At 39.1% G+C, this 16,419-nt stretch overlaps 1 pseudogene; it reads right to left on the reverse strand.

Annotated features, from left to right (window-relative positions):
- Positions 1-4,703: 4,703 nt before the first annotated feature.
- On the reverse strand, positions 4,704-4,822 carry LOC112469705 (annotated as a pseudogene).
- Between the last annotated feature and the right edge of the window lie 11,597 nt (positions 4,823-16,419).

The raw sequence follows: 16,419 nt of genomic DNA on the forward strand, positions 1-16,419 counted from the left end.
TCTCTATTTATAGACTATTTTTCATTTCTCTTATTAATATTTGATAATTTCCAACATGTGGCTCTTGCACTTATTTTGTTAGATTTATTCCTAAATGTTTCATTTTTAATGCTACTATAAATATTACTATTTTTTAAATTTTAATTTCTAAGTGTTCATTGTTCATATATAGAAATGTAATTGATTTTCGAATATTGTCACCTGTGACCTTACTAAACTTATTTTCTAGTTGCATCCCAATGCTGTTTTGAATGAGTTATATCCTGTTATATGAAAATACCACTATGATTTTGGGGGTGGGAGCTATTTATTTTTCGTTCGATACCTGCAGGTGCTGGTTAAAGGGTGATAGAAATTTTTGTAAGCCTTACGATGACCACAGAATATTTACCACCCTTTCAGGCCCATTGCTATGAGTGCATTCCCTGTGTATAAAATGAATCATAATGTCCATTTTCTTTACTTCATTCAAAATCATTACTTCTCCCAAGTTGACTAATAGGCATATCTAGGACTTTCTGGGTTAGGGGCTAGGATATTGATAATAGAAGATTGTATGTATCTGTGTATGGATTTCAAAGTATTCTGTAAATTTCCTGAGGTAAGGATGGAGGTGGGCTTCTATTAATATGTAGCAGAGAGGGATGGTGGGGGCAGAATTTGGAGAAAGATTTAAAAATTTGGAGAAAGATCCCAGAAAGATTTAAGATCCATTGGTGTGTCTTAATCGTCAGTGTGAGACCATATGCTTTATATTTGTGTTTCCTACACTGAGCTCTGTGATGCTCCGGGTTTTTTTTTCCTTCTCAGTAAAAAATTCACAAGCAAATAAATTTAAGGAAAACTTCATACCATATCTTCCTTTTGGAATCTTACGATTTCCATCAGTATATTAAAGGATATGAGAAAACCTAAGTAAAGATACATATTTACTCAGCTTTATTTAATCCAGCATTCCCCAAAGCCATTTGACCAGGGAACCCTTCTTTAATATAAACCCTCCTAATATCCAAAAGTTCTTTAACCTATTCTCTACAAAATACACTCAGGAAAACACTGCCATGGATAATTCTAGGATCTCTTTCTTATCTTCAATATGAGAACAATACTCATATAACATTATTATGTAAGAACTGATTGCTACAAAATGCTCTGAACATTAGAATATGCTTAGAATTCTAGAATGAAAAGAGGTTTATGTTTTAGATGTCTTTATTTCCTTGTTTCATCTTAGAAATAATGAGCAAATATTCTCCCAACATATGCTATTAAACTAAGCCAAGTGAATGTTTCTCCCACACACTTCAGTGTTTCTTTCTGATGTGCTCTTTTTCTTCTACTTGAAACTCTCTTTCTTGCTTTGCTCTGATTTGTTGTAAAATTGATCCATCAAACTGTAAAAAAGGTTTTCTACAGGAGGCATTATGCCACCTGCTTTTATGCTTTGTGTAGTGATCAGGGCAATGGGAGAAAAATTAAGTCGATACTTTCATTTTTCAGGGAAAATATTTTTCTAATGACTGACAGCATGCAATAAAACCAGCAATAAAATAAACAATATTGCAGTTTAGTGTGAAGCAGCTTGTGTTGTAATTGATCATATTTGAGACCACAGCTGATGACAGGATTTGTGTTGATCCTTGATGCAAAGTTGTAGCTTTTAAGGAAAGTGCAGCTGGAAACCTGCTCCAAATTGCTTGCCTCTGTAATTAAAAGTATAAATGTTTCAAGTCGAATACATCCTATTAGTAAGATTTTAGGAAACAAAAAGTTAATTTATTCACATTCGATATGGTCTGTAAATGCCACCATTATATGCCTTCTACTGGCCTTTGATTAGCTATGGATTAATAAAACTTTTATACCTCCTTTGTCAGCCTCATTTTGAACTCTGTTTTTGCATACTGTTACTATTAAATAAATGAATTAGTGTCCAGAAATGTGTCATGCATATTACCTAGCAGCAGGAAGCATAATACAGTGGTCAGCTCCCCAGGAGCGTTATAAATCCTAATGCGCTAGGTAACCTGCTCACGTGGACCTATTAAAAGCGTGATGATTTAGTGAAGCAGTATTTGTGCTTAACAATGGAATTTTAGTTAATTCAAAACAATGTAAATCATCTCCAATTACAGTATTTGAATATTCAGTTGCTTCACAAGTACATATACTGTTGCTGAGCCAAAAAAAAAAAATTTTTTTTTAAGCATTGAATTACTTGCCTGAAGTAACATTCAGGCACGTTTTGGTAGCTTATGTTAAAAGTAACCAACCCTGGAGAACAATGTTTATCTGGTGCAGCTTGCTAACTCTCAGCCTAAGCAATTTAAGGTGTCCAAAAACGGAAAGTAGCCGGGAACTGAGAGCAGGGCCCCCAATGCTGATGCACCTGGAGAGCCAGGTGAGCGCCCGTAATTGTGCTAGGGAGGAGATGTTGCTGTGTGCGTTCCTTGAGGCAGCTGAGGGCTTTTTTGTTGCTGCTGTTATCAAAGTCATTTCAGATCTGTGTCAGGAGCTTGTTGATACCACAACTGCTCCCTGTGGGTACAGTACAGACCAGAGACGATCCTCCGGTTTGAAACTGGCTCTTTTATGCTCAAGGTCTCAGAGGGCCTTTCCAGAAAATAATGATGATTAGCTGTACTGTTGGCAGCGACTGCTTTCAGCATTGCAGGCCCTTGGCGCTCTGTCAGGATCAGCTTGGACCTCTGCATCAGAGAGAGGACCAGCCCACTCGTCCGCCAGCCCTGTCTTTTCAGTGAGGTGAAATAGGAGGAGAATTAATGAGGAACAGGGTGAACACTGTTGAAGAGTTTATTCTGTGTATTGTGGATCTGGCCATTTGAGGACAAAACGCAACTTTCCTGGCTTTCCAAATAAATCTGGGATGAATCCTGTGGTTTTATTTAGTGAAAAACAAAACATGGAGAGAATGCTGTCGGACACATTTTTCCAGTTTGCCAATGAGCAAAGTCCACTTTGCATAAAAGTGTGCGGATTTGCAACATCATCAATTTTAGTCAGTGATAAATAGGGTTAGTGGCTTTGCAATCAGCAAGCCTGGATTCAAAACTTGATACTTGCTCGTAAGCTGGGTGCCCCTGGGTGAGTTACTCCCCCTCTCTGAACTTCAATTTAGCCATCTGTAAGGGAAGTATACGTTGAAGTACAATAATATGTTGCTCTGTGGTGATGGAGTGTAGATTCAGTGAAGTGTTGTACGTAAAACACTCACAGGGTAGTTGCTGTTTTTACTGCTGATTCGTAAGGTATATGATTATGTTGAATAAATGTGATCTTGGTTAGAGATTGTGTATATAGTCTGAGCAAGATGTTTCTTGCTCTGATTTCATGTAACAACCATAGTTCTCTATTGACTTTGTTGTCTCTCTTCCTCCATCCATTCATCTGTCCATCCATCCTCTACCCATTCAATTAGCAATACTACATATATATGGTTAAAAAAATAAATAAACCACTACCAAACAGGAAGTCCCTCTTTTACCTCCATCCCCCAGACCCTCAGCTCCTGTCTCCAGAGGTGACTGCAGTTACTAGATTCCTCTGTATCCTTCCAGAGGCATTCCATACACACAGAAGCACATATGGCATTCCCCAAAAGCAGCAGAATACTATCGACACTGTCCAGCACCTAAAAAGTTAGCAATAGATTTTGTGAGCTTTTCATATTAGTACATGTCATCTGCCTCATTTTTCTTAATAGCTGCATAGTAGAATGTACTGTGGGTGTATCTTAGTTTATTTAATCAGTCCTCTGTTGATGGACACTTCAGTTGCTTTTAATTTTTTGCGCTTACATACAGTGCTGCAAAGTATCCTTCTATGCATATGGAGGAGTATGGCTGGAGGATATTCTTACAGCCAAAGGATACATTTCTGGAGATGGATTTTCTGGGTCAGATTTTTATAGAAATTGCCAAATTGCCCTAAAAAAAATTTGTACTAATTTACCCCCCTACAATAATATGAGAATATCAGTTTTTCCACACTCTTGCCATTTTGTGTTGACTTTTTGTTTAGAGCCTCAACAGTGTTTTAAAGCTTCATATAACATCCTGACCAAGTTAATTTGCTTCTTTCCTAATAACTGACTTTTCAGAACCTACACATCTACACGATAATTATGTAGCAGCTGAAAGTTAAAGTTAAATAAGTAGAAACAAACAGAGCCATACACTTTTAGAAATAAAGGAGATTTTGAGATGGTTTAGTCCATCAGAAGAAAACCAAGTGCTCAAGTTGACTTCTGTAAAACCACACATTTAATAGTGTTTAATAGCAGGTGGAGAGGGGACTTGGTTCTCCTGATTTGGGTCCAGTCCTCTTTTTAGCACATCACACCATTCCCAGGTGCGACCATCCTTATGCAACATGAAGCAGACCGTTTTCCTACATAGATAACTCTAATCCCAGTCACATTCAGAAGACAGATGTGATGAAATAGGATAAATGTTGAATTCAAAGTCAACTGGCCTGGGTTCAAATACCAGCTCTGTTGCTTATTGATTATGTCTTTGGGCAAGTTACCTAACATCTCAGAGCATCAGAATTTTTGTCTATAAAACAGTGGTGGCAGTATCTAATTCCATGATACCTACAAGGAGTGCTTTGTAAAGTGTCTGGCAGGTATAAACGGTCAATGTTTTATTTTCTTTCTTTCTTCCTCCCACCCCCCACCCCCCCGCCTACAGCACCTGGTCTTCCTAGGTGGTCTCCCATCCAAATACTAACCAGGCCCGACCCTGCTTAGCTTCCCAGATCAGACAAGATTGGGCAAGTTCAGGGTGGCACGGCCATAGACCAATGTTTTACTTTCTAGTTGTTCATTTGCACAAGTAATTAGCAGCATATTCATATTTCATTAATATGATTTCCATTGCTCATACTATTTTTTAAAATTCTAAAGTAATGCCCTTGTTTCATCAACTATAGATTAAAAAGCAAAGGCATCCATGACAGGCCCACCCTCTTTTATTGATGGCAGTGGGGATGTGGAAGAAATTATACCATATTTTCAGTACGGCAGCAACCAATTTTTAGGATGCTCATTTTTCTTGTGAATGGCCAATAGCCAGTACCCTCATCAGCATTTCAGGGAAGAAAAATCTAGTGAATTCTCCATTGCCCCTTCATTGGGAGGTATGAGAAGGGAGGAACCTCAAGTGTTCCCAGTTTTGACTGTGAGGCTAGAGATATTTGGATCAGTTGGAGAGTGCTACAATCTCACCAAGTATTTGTTAAGGACTCACATGTGGGCAGGATACACAGCTGTGGTCCCAGGCCTGGGCTGGAAGAGGAAGGTCAGGAGCAAGAAGCAACGGTTCTGGTGAGACCACTGCCACTCATTAGCCATGTGGTCACCTGATAAATCATTTTACCTTTCAGTATTTCAATGTCTTCATAGATAAAATAGTGATAAGATTCTGCTATTTTACTGACTTAATATTAATATTCAAGGTACTATTGATCAAGCATAGCGATATCTATCATTTATGAGTCACTTGGTATAAGCTAGGCACAAGCCAGCCATTTCTGCTCTTTGAGGCAGATACTATAATTGTCATCATCCCTGGAAGCACCTCTCCTTTACTGATAAAAACTGGGGACTTAGGGAGGTGACATATTTCACCTTAACTCATGCAGCCAGTCAGTGACAGAGCTGGGTCTTGAACCCCAGGTCTCTCTTACTTCAAAGAGTACTTAACTATGCCATCCTGCCTTTGGGGCCCCTCTGTGGGGCATCATCTCCATTTCACAGTCTACTGAGGTTCAGAGAACTATTGGGTGGGCATTATCCCTTGTCTCACAGGGTTTGGATGGGCATTACCCCTTGTCTCACAGGGTTTGGAGAAGATTGAATGAGAGAACGTCTGGGAAAGTGCTATGTAGATGCAACCCCTTTAGAGATGAGTTTTTTAATTGGACCATTGCAGATGAGTCATGCCAATGGGTAGAAGCTCACACACTGCAAGTAATGACGCTGTGAGAGCAATTGGATAAATAGGAGAGGAGACTTGCCACTCAGTTGCTTTGCTTGAACAATGCCTAGCAACAGTTTTTGTTGTGTTTTTTTACATAAACTTTTATATATACTGGATTTTTTTGACATGGTGTAAACATAACCATAAACGGTTACCATACACACTGTAATGTACTATTTTATGTTACAGATTGCAAATGACTGTGTCCAGAAATTAATATACATATTCACAGATGTATCTATATATGTACACATAGGCATTAATATACATATATCTCTACATGTGTATAAACACACATACAATCTCCTTTGTGTTTTTTTCCTTAAGCCTTCTTATAATTCCTTAGGTGGAAAGAATAGGAATGTGCGCCAATGCTTAAAAATAAAGTAGTAAGAAGTTATTAAGGGAGTAATTTACCACTACAAAAAATGAAGAAAAAAAAAAGATTAGGCTGCCCTTTATTCATGGAAACAAATTTATTCAACAAATGTGCTACTAAATTTAATATTTCCAGCTTCTAGTTAGTGTTTGTAATAATTCTATATTTTATTTTCTAATCAGAATATAAACTAGAAAGATGCACAGTAACTCAAGGCAATATCATATAATTAATATATGGTTTTTTAAAAATCAAACACTTGGAAATTTTTTTAAATGAACCTAAAATCATTTACTATTTGACCATCTACTCAAAACTGCTCTCATAATGTTGATGTATTTTTCCAATTTCTTTCTATCAGTGTTTTGTGATCTCAACACTAGAAACTTGGTGAAGAGCCAAGGAAAATGAATTGTGTATCAAATGTCACTCAGGGGCAAATAAAAGAGACAGTGTTTATTTATTCATATTAAAGGACTTCCGTTATAAGCAAAAATACTGTAAATACTTACCAAGACTTGCTGCAGTATATGAAGCAATATGAAGCCAACCCATTTGTAAAATCTACACATGATCATTTTCTTAAGAGAAATCTTGGTGGTTAGAAACCTAGAACATTTCAGAATTCCCATAAAACCAATAAATAATTAAATACACATGAGAATGCCAAAAGTATCCTAGTGGGTGAATTTGCTCACTTCTCTTTTCCTGGTATTTAACTGCAGCCGCAACCTCTCTTCAGAGCTCCAGGCTGTCATGACTCATAATGAGACATCCCAACTTGTCATCTTGCAGACTTCTCAAACTTTATATGTCCAGGCTGAACTCTTGCTTTCTCACCCCTACCTGTGCTTCTTTGAGTCTCCCCTGCCTTAATTATTAACACGTTTACCTTCTTGTTACTTGAGCCAGAAACCTAGGACTGATCCTGGCATTCTTTCTACCTTTCATTTCCACATCCTATTAGTTTAGTCATTTCTCTACCCTAAATCTCTCTTAGACATGTCCACTTTGCTCCATCTCCTTGGCCCCAGCTCCAGCCCTAGCCATGGTCACATTTTGAACCATATCAGTGATAGCTCACTTACTGACCTCCCTACTTCCTCTCCAGCTCACGTTCAAGCCAAGCAGCCAGTTGAGGGCATTGCACTTTTCTGCTCAAAGTTCTTCAGTGATTTCTCACTACTTTCAGGACAACACCCAAAGTCTTCAGTATGGTCTCCAAGGCCACTCGCTCAGTCTCCTAGCCCACACCCCTCCTTTGGCTTTCTCACTCTTTCATTCACTTTGTTCACTTTTAGCACACTGGCAAGTCCCTCCCTCCTCAGGCGCTTTGCATATGCTGCTCCTTAATCGCCTTCCCTATGGCCTGGCTCTCTCTTACTCATATTTCAGATCTCACTGTAAATATCACTTCTTCAGAGACCTTCCCTGAACCTCCATGCAAAATTAAGTCTCCCCTTACATTTTCATACAGAGCCCTGTAATTTCCTTCACAGCCACCATGACAGTTTATTATTATATATTTATTTACATGATTATTTAGCCTCTATCTTCCCACCAGACTATAAGTTCTCTGAGCACAGGGTTTGTGTCTGATTTGCTCATTGCCACACCCTCAAAAGCATAATGCCTGGCACATAGTTGTACTCAAATATTTGTTGAATGAATGAAGAATGAATGTTTTCTTACTTCACTGCTTCTCTTTGGGATTAAAAAGGCTTTGCACAAACACGGGAAGCAGAGAAAAGAAGTTTCCAGCACTTTTTTCCAGCTTTTCTTCAAGAAAGAATTGCCATCCTATGTGATCACTGATTGACAAATTTCCTGTGGAAACTTCCACTTTCCTCTCCACTTGTCTATACTATCACTTTAGTTCAAGGCCCATACTAGTGCCACTTTCCTGCTGTCTAGAAAATGATCATTCTCTTTTTTTGAACACCTCTGGCACTTGTTTCTGATTCAAATGGTATGCGATGTTCATAAAGCTAAGGCCTTAAGATTCAGCCCTAGGACAATGATGTAGCTTGAAGGACCAGCTAACCCAAAGTCTCTTAGAAATAATATGTAATCCCTAAGCGACACTCCTTTTAAAATTCATGTTGTTGTTTAATCCACTCAACAAATATTTATTCAGCATGTGCTGTGTGCCAGGGACTGTGTTCTACTATGAGATATACCAATGAGTCAAACCTGACAGAGTTCCTGCCCCCGTGAAGCTTGCGGCTCAGTGCTGTTTGAACATTGGAAAATGCAGTCATGTGGGCTCCCAGGATTTACTGTGGAACCTGAACCAGACCAGGAAGATATTACATATGGCCTTATGAGGCCATGAAATATCCTACTGCCTTTCTTCCGAGAATCCCACCAATAATGCCATATAAGTTTCTAGGTGTCTGAACTCCAAATGTTATTGGGAATATTGACTGCCTGTAACCGACTCTTGTTCAGTATGCCTATCCCTTGGCCTGTCTGGTTTCGGCACAGCTGTGGCAGACTCTTTCATACACCATTGCATGCACTGCCCAGTTTCTGCTCTCAAATGCGCAGAAGGCTACTCAGCCATGCACAGGTGCAATCCAAAGTGTGTGTGTGTGTGTGTGTGTGTGTGTGCACGCGCGTGTGTGTGTTGGGTGATGGGAGCCATTGATGTGAGTCTTGTGTTGGTAGACAAATGCCCCAGCCTCCCGTCCCAGGGCGGTGCTTTTGGAAGCTTGCTCTCCATGGTTCTGCAGACACTCTGCGGTGGGATTGAGCTCGCTTCCTCAGCTACGACCAGCACACGAACACACTTTTGTTGGTTCTTCTCTGTCTCCTGTCTCTTCTCTCAAACAGACTACCTGCACCCAAGTCCTGGTTACTGGGTTTGCTTGCAGAGGAGCACAATCTAAGACATACCCCCAAATTCTAGACAGTCTTCAAATAGAGGAAACTCAGTTAAATAATAAAATTTATTTAGTAGTAAATTACAACATCATTATTTCACCTGTCAGAAGTAAAACCGACTCAGCTAAATTTCTGAGCATCTGCTAGATTCTTGGAAAACTAAGATACACAAGATTAATGTGGTTCCTGCTCTCAAAGTACACACAGTCTATCAGAAAAACCACTTTTCCTAAGCCTGAATTATAGGACCTCCATTATTCATTCCCCTTCTCCAACCTATATGTGACTTCCATAGGAATAGATGACCCAATGGGTTATATAACTGCACAAATTGGGCCTGATACAAAATCTGGTGTGGAGCCCATTCTCCCTTTGCTGTTACAAAGCCTAGACTGTTACAGGTGACAGCAACTTGAATCAAATTAGCTTGAGCCAAAAGGCAATGCATTGTCTGCAGTAGCTGGGAAGTCAAGGAGGCCACTGGTTTCAGGCACAGGTAGATCCCGAGTCTCAATGAGATTGTTAGAATTTTGTCTGTCTTTATTTCTTACATCTGATTCTTTTTGATCAGCTTTACTCTCAGGCCCCTCCAAATGAGAGGAAAAAAAATGGCTCCCAGCAGGCCTTGGCTTACCCAGAGCTTTTATCTCATGACTCCAACAAAGAAGATCCCCTCTCCTCTCCATCCATGTAGAAAATTCTCATGGAGATGATTGGGCCTTGCTTGGATTGTGTACTATGGCTGAAACAATCTCTTGGTGGCCGAGGGGATGTGGAGCCCTGGCAGGATTGAGTCAAGTGCTAGAGCAAGGTTAAGCCCATCCCCAGCAAAACAGGGACTCTTACTAGAAATGAAATAGCCACAGTAGACTGCGACACTAAAGCTAATTGCAGTTTTCTCAGATCCCAAGGCTACAACAGGAAGCATTTTCCCCCTTGTCTCTAGATGTAGGGGTGGGTGTCCCAGAGCAAAATGAGATTCTTGGATAAAGAGCAGATATTTGTTTATTTGGATTTACCAAAAACAAGGAGACTGCCTCAAGATGATAGTTTCTAGAGCCCTGGGTGTTACTCTGGGGGCTTATTACAGATGCCCGGGTTGGCTGGGTCTTGCACACCCTCTAAGTGGTGGGCACTGGAAGAGTGAACATGATGTCCAGGTTTTCCTAATAAGGCCATGCATGGCTGAAGCTGCTGGAAAAACTCCCAGCTGGCGGGGGAGGGCAGAAGAGGAAGATATAAGACTTCCATTTTGAGTATATTCCTGAGAATGGGAAATGTTCTCTCCTATCTGCTACTGAGTTAGGGGCAAAGGCATCTTCCTCAACTCGAAAAATGTTGGGATGTAGAGAGAAGAGCTGAAAGTTGGTCTCCTGCTGCCAGAAAAGCAGCTGATGGAAGCTTGTGTGAGGCTGTCTACAATAGCCTAGGCATCTTCATTCTGGATGCTACTAGTTGGGAAACTTCAGAGCTTTGACCTGCTAGCAGTGTTGCAAGAGGCTGATTTCTCTATTGGCCCTGCCCATAGCAGTATGTGTGCCAGCTCAACCTCAGGTTGGGCAAAGCCTCTTTCTCTTCGATCCTTGCCATGTACCTTTAACTTAAGCCTAAGAGTTCTTTAGGCTGGCAGCACCCATAACACCCAGTCCTTGTCCATTTTCAGACCAGAACATTTTCCATAATCGGTGGGCAGCAGTACGTATTCTCCATCTCGTGTTGGCCTTTGCGCATCCTCCTGGCGACTCCAGATTTAAGGAGGCACCCAAATCCTATAGATTCAACCTCTTTTCTTTCTTCATCTTCCTTTCCCCCTTAGCTTATAATTAGCCATTTTTCTTCTTAGTTTTGAAGTCTGCTTATTTGAAATTCATCAGTGAGTTAGTCCTAGGGGAGTTACTCTCAATTACAGATTGAAGACTAATTGTACCGTGATCGCTGTTGCTCTAAGACGTCTCTGCCGTAACCGCTTCCTAAATTAACTCTCGCCTCTTATTTAACACGAAGTCAAGGCTTTAAGATGAGCTGTGATTTGCAGTAGGAAACGCAGCAGTTGGTGAACTGTGGAGTCACAATGACGTCTTTTTTTAAATTCTTTTTTTTTTTCATTTGAATTCTAGATTGTTTTTAAAATCTAAAAGTAAAAGTTGCTCAATGGAAATAGCATAGATTTTGCTTTTACTGTAAACAGTATATCACATAAAATTAAAATTTCACTGATTATAGCCAGTCTTGTTCTGAAAAAAAGTTTCTGAAAAACTTAAATCATTCCCCCAAACACACACCATTTTTTTGTATTGCTGTGATATATTTTCTTACTTGATGAGCCTCTTTTTTTGGAGGGGGTGAGGGTCAAGAGGGAAAGATTCAACTACTGATCAGAGTGGGTTGCATGATCTCCCATATTTTTAGCTCCAGTTTGAACATTGTCACTCAGACGATCTGCTGACAAGCAAGCAGCTGGAGAGAGCTAATTGTAAATTAACCTGGGAAGGGAGAGATATAAAGGCAGTGCCCACAAGACAGTGGCTGGAATCAAGATGCCACGATGGAACAAAGGAGGAACTGCTTGCGCAGATGACATCTCAAATGGTTAACCAAGGATCGATCCCCATGCAGACATGATCTTCAGGACACTTCTGTCAAGGAGTTGAAGAGGTCACTTCTTCAAGTTTGACCTACACTTGAGCTGAAATTCAGACTCTGAGTTAGGAATACACTTGTTATTTTCTAACAATATATGTCTGTGTGATTTTAAGTATAAATTAGAAAGTAAAATAAAGTTTCTTAAAAGGTTCCTTTGGCCTTACCCAAATGATAATGATATAAAAAGCCTCCAGTTGGCTTCCCCTAAAAGGACAGGCTGGGTGGGGCTCAGCTCACTTGGTTTGCTGTTTCTGCCACTGTGCTCAGTTGCAGGACACACCTGTGCTGCTTCAGCCTTCTGATTACAACACAGGCAACGACAGCTTCAAGGCAGACTGGCCTTGAAGACAGTTGCCAGATGCCAAGGGAAAGCCAAAAGGAAATGGACCAACGAAATGTAAGACGCATAAAATCATCAAACTTCTCAGGTACTCGTTTCAGATATGACAAAAGCTGCTTTCTAGCCACGTCCCCACTGCATGCTCTCACCAGCAGGACCCTGCTGGTCTCTGACTGCCTCATCCTCATGGGCACTATCTATGGCCCACTGCTGCATAGTGACCCCCCTGGGGATTCTGGCCTCTTCTTTGCTGGGCTCCAAAGACCTCACTTCAACATTTCAGTTCAGTTGGTCCCAGATCTTCTTCTGAGGGACTCTTTTCATCCTCAGGCAACTGGAGTTCTGTGATGAGGAGCAAAGAATGGTCTTAAGTTCCCCACTCAGATAATTACCCCTGGGCATCTCGCTGAAAATTCTGACTCAGGTACAGAAAATCAATTTAGAGTTAGAAGTGGAAGAGTGATATCCTCGAGCTGCCAACACACCCAGATTAAACCCAAGGGATGTGATTAATATGGAGTTGCCAAATAATCAATCTGTCAGCTGATCGATCACCTCTGGCCGCAGTGGCAAATGCCTCATCCATTTGATTCCAAAACGAAACTAAATTTTCATATTATTATAATCAATTGTTGTGTATAGACGATATAGAAACTATAGAAAAGTAGAAGGAAGTGGGGAAACTCACCCATAGTTAGAGATATCTGAAGATAAATACTGTTAACATTTTGGTATACTGATTTCTATTCTTTCCCCCTAATATTGTAGAGATCGCACTACTTATACAATTTTACTTCAACATTATAATATACATATTTTCTTCTGTTATATAAATTTATACATATATTTAATGTAAATATTATATTTATACAATATAATAAGTGGCCTATATTAATAATTAATATATTTATCCATTATCTATAATAATTATAATATGCATAAATGCCTAAATATGTATTTGTAAATACATTTACAAATATATTTTAAGTATATTCATAAAAGTTTATAGATGTGTTAAATATATTTGAAAATATATTTAATGAATGCTGATAATCCATTGGATATAAGATAGTTTGCTTAACCTAAATGAGTCAAAATAAAGAAATCCATTTCTAATTTTCCCTATTATTATAAGCATTTAATTGAGTTCATGTATATATTATAATGTATATACATTTTATATATACATACTAAAACCACTGTTTTGTAAAAGATATGTTCTTTAGTTAACTAGGAGAGTTAACCAAAAAGTGTCATTAATGCTGTAACAAATACCCTTGTGTATAAACACTTTTTAGGTTTTAGGCTAGTTTCTTTACAGTAGGTTCCCAGGAGGAGCATAACTAGGTCAAAGAGTATAAACCTTTCAAGGATTTTTGATGCCAAAGTTCCCTGGCCCTTTTAAAGGAACATTAGAAAAACTATTTTGTGACAGCCACAGAGGCTCTTACTGATTCGAGAGAAAGGGTTTGCCCCTCAGCTGATTTTAAACTGAATAGAATTAATATTTTTTACATACTGAAAAACAGTGTACTAGTGAGTGACCCTCATACAAAAGTGCAGGCTGCTTCGTTCATTCCTGAAGCAAATTAACATCTAACCAATCTACGAAGGACATGCTTGTAGGATTTCAAGATTCCCCCAGAGCTATCTTCCAAATATTAATGACAGTTATTTTTAAAATTTATGTCATTTTACATTAATGACACTTTTTTGTTAACTCTCCTAGCTAATTGATGAATAGGCCTTTTACAGAAACAATTCTTTTAATATATATAATGTATGTATATTATAATGTATATATGTTATAACATATACGCATATACACACAGACTGAAATGAACTCAGTGAAAATACTCCTATATCTTTGATGAAGCAATTTTTCAACACACATAACAATTTTCAGTTGCATTTTCTTTGGACAGGGTAAGTGATATAACCTGCTGTTATTGCAGAAACAAGGTTCTTCTACCCTTTGTAATGTTGCACATGGATAAATGAAAGCATCGGAATTTGCTAACAAGTGATTATACCTGCTGCTTGGTGCTATTTGCCCCTTTCTCTGCCTCTCAGACAGACATTTCTTGCCTATACAAAGCCATTTGAATTCCCAGTTCAAAGAATCTTTGTTAGGTGGCCAATTTGTCCCCAAGAACATTGGAAACAGCTATAAAAAGAGACACATATTTCATGGGTGGTGGCTTCATGCCAGTCTGATACCGCAAACATTGCTTTCAAAGAATGCTTGCCAGCATGCCTGCCTGGGCACAGCAGGCTGCGACAGTAAAGGGGACCACGGTTTAATCATATTCACAAGGTGTCCTATCTCCTGTGAGGTGTACTGAGTACCCACTGGGTAGTTCCTGTCCCTGTGAAGAGCAGAGTGGTGGCAACTCCAAGGGAAGCAAACATACTAAAATATTGTAATCAGATTCCTAGGGCATGTTTTTTTCCTAGCTCAGCAATTAGAGATTTCCCTTTGGAAATGTTATTCATTTGAAAGTCTTCAAATAAAAAGTATTGTACTAGAAGACGAAGGGGTTACATATAGATCTATAATCAGTCCAGAAATGAATGAATCTCCTTCTGTGTGTGTCCATATTTTCGTGCACACTCATATATACTACAAATTACATACTCCCAACATATGTGTTAACTAGAGAAACAGCGATACAGTTCCACCGTCTGTGCATGAGAGCCGAGGAAACAGTCCTTTCCAAGGTTAGACATCTCTGAAGGCTCTTTCAGCTTGGGTCCTGATCCTATGCATAAATAGGCTTTCCTCCAAGTGGATGACTAATTCATTCATCTTGATTGATAATTAAAACTGACAATGAACAGATCAACACAAATCACAAGGGTAAAAACATCTGGGACTCAGTTTAATGAGAATACCCCAAAACCTCTTTAGTGGTAATTGCATTGCGAGCACCAAATAGCTTTCACAGTTATTTTTGCAAACGATACAAATTAGCACCCAAAATCTGAAAAGTATACTGACTGTAAAAACATTAGGGAATTTAGCAGGGCCCTGGATACCTTGGCCAAATATATGTATTAACCTAGATACACGTTGGCATATAATTTGGGAACTTCTTGTAGCAAAAAAGTTAAGACTCCAGAATCCTACTGCTATTTGCACTTGGAACTCCCAGGTGGGCAAGTTCATTTAGGAGTCACTTTTCTCCTTTCTCCACAGAATCCGTTACCAATTTCATGCAAATACCCTGAGAATTTTTACATATCCAAGATGCTTAAAATCTGCAGATTAAATCCTTTACCTTGGTAGAAAATGTAGATACCACAAAAACAATTTGAAGGTTTTATGGGTACTTAGTAATATCTAAAATGTCTAGGAAAGCTGTATTAAGACATAACAATTGCATAATATACTTGATCTAAATATACCTAGTGAAACAATAAGAAGAGGTATTCAAAGTAGTGGCTTTGGTTTTGGTTTGTTTCCTTCTTCAGGCACCTCGGCTTGAATCTGGTGAGAAGCAGGGAGAAAGAAGGTGCTTATTGTACGAATCCTGCAGAAGGAAATCTCAGATAAATTACACGAGACTGGACGGGAAGGGTTCAGTGAAAAAAAAGAAAAAAGTCATCAAATCTGGAGTGATAAAAAGAATGCCTTTCTCACTGCCTATATTTGTTTAGCTCTGTTTCCTTTCTTAAGACTCTTCTGACAGCTGCATACCAGGAACACTGGGTGTTCCAACTTGTACATTTGCTTGCACTACTCTTTAGCACTCAGCCTAGTCTATCTTCACTTAGTCATCTCTGCCTCTTAAGCTTAGAAGATGCTCAATACATGTGTGTTAATGGGACCCCACCTTTTTGAATCACTGTCTTTTTATAAAGCATTTCTATATGCCATTTTCCCATGTGGGAATGCCCTCAAGGTCAGCAGTGTATTGTCCCAAGGTCAGCAAGGTGCATTCTGTGAACCCACTTTACGGAAAAGATGTTGCAGCTTAGAGAGATTGCATGACCTTTCCAAAGTCATGCACCCATTAAGATGCAGTTAAAACTTCCAAGAAAGCGACTGCAGCTGCTAGAGAGAAACAGGGTAAATTGGACTCATTTTAAAAAATGCTCTTTCTGTCTTTTGGAATTCTCTAACAATATTAATGAAACAACTTAAGATGAATACATTTTAGGCTCCT

The sequence above is a fragment of the Pteropus alecto genome, unplaced genomic scaffold, assembly GCF_000325575.1.
Source record: "Pteropus alecto unplaced genomic scaffold, ASM32557v1 scaffold86, whole genome shotgun sequence".
Lineage (NCBI taxonomy): Eukaryota > Metazoa > Chordata > Mammalia > Chiroptera > Pteropodidae > Pteropus > Pteropus alecto.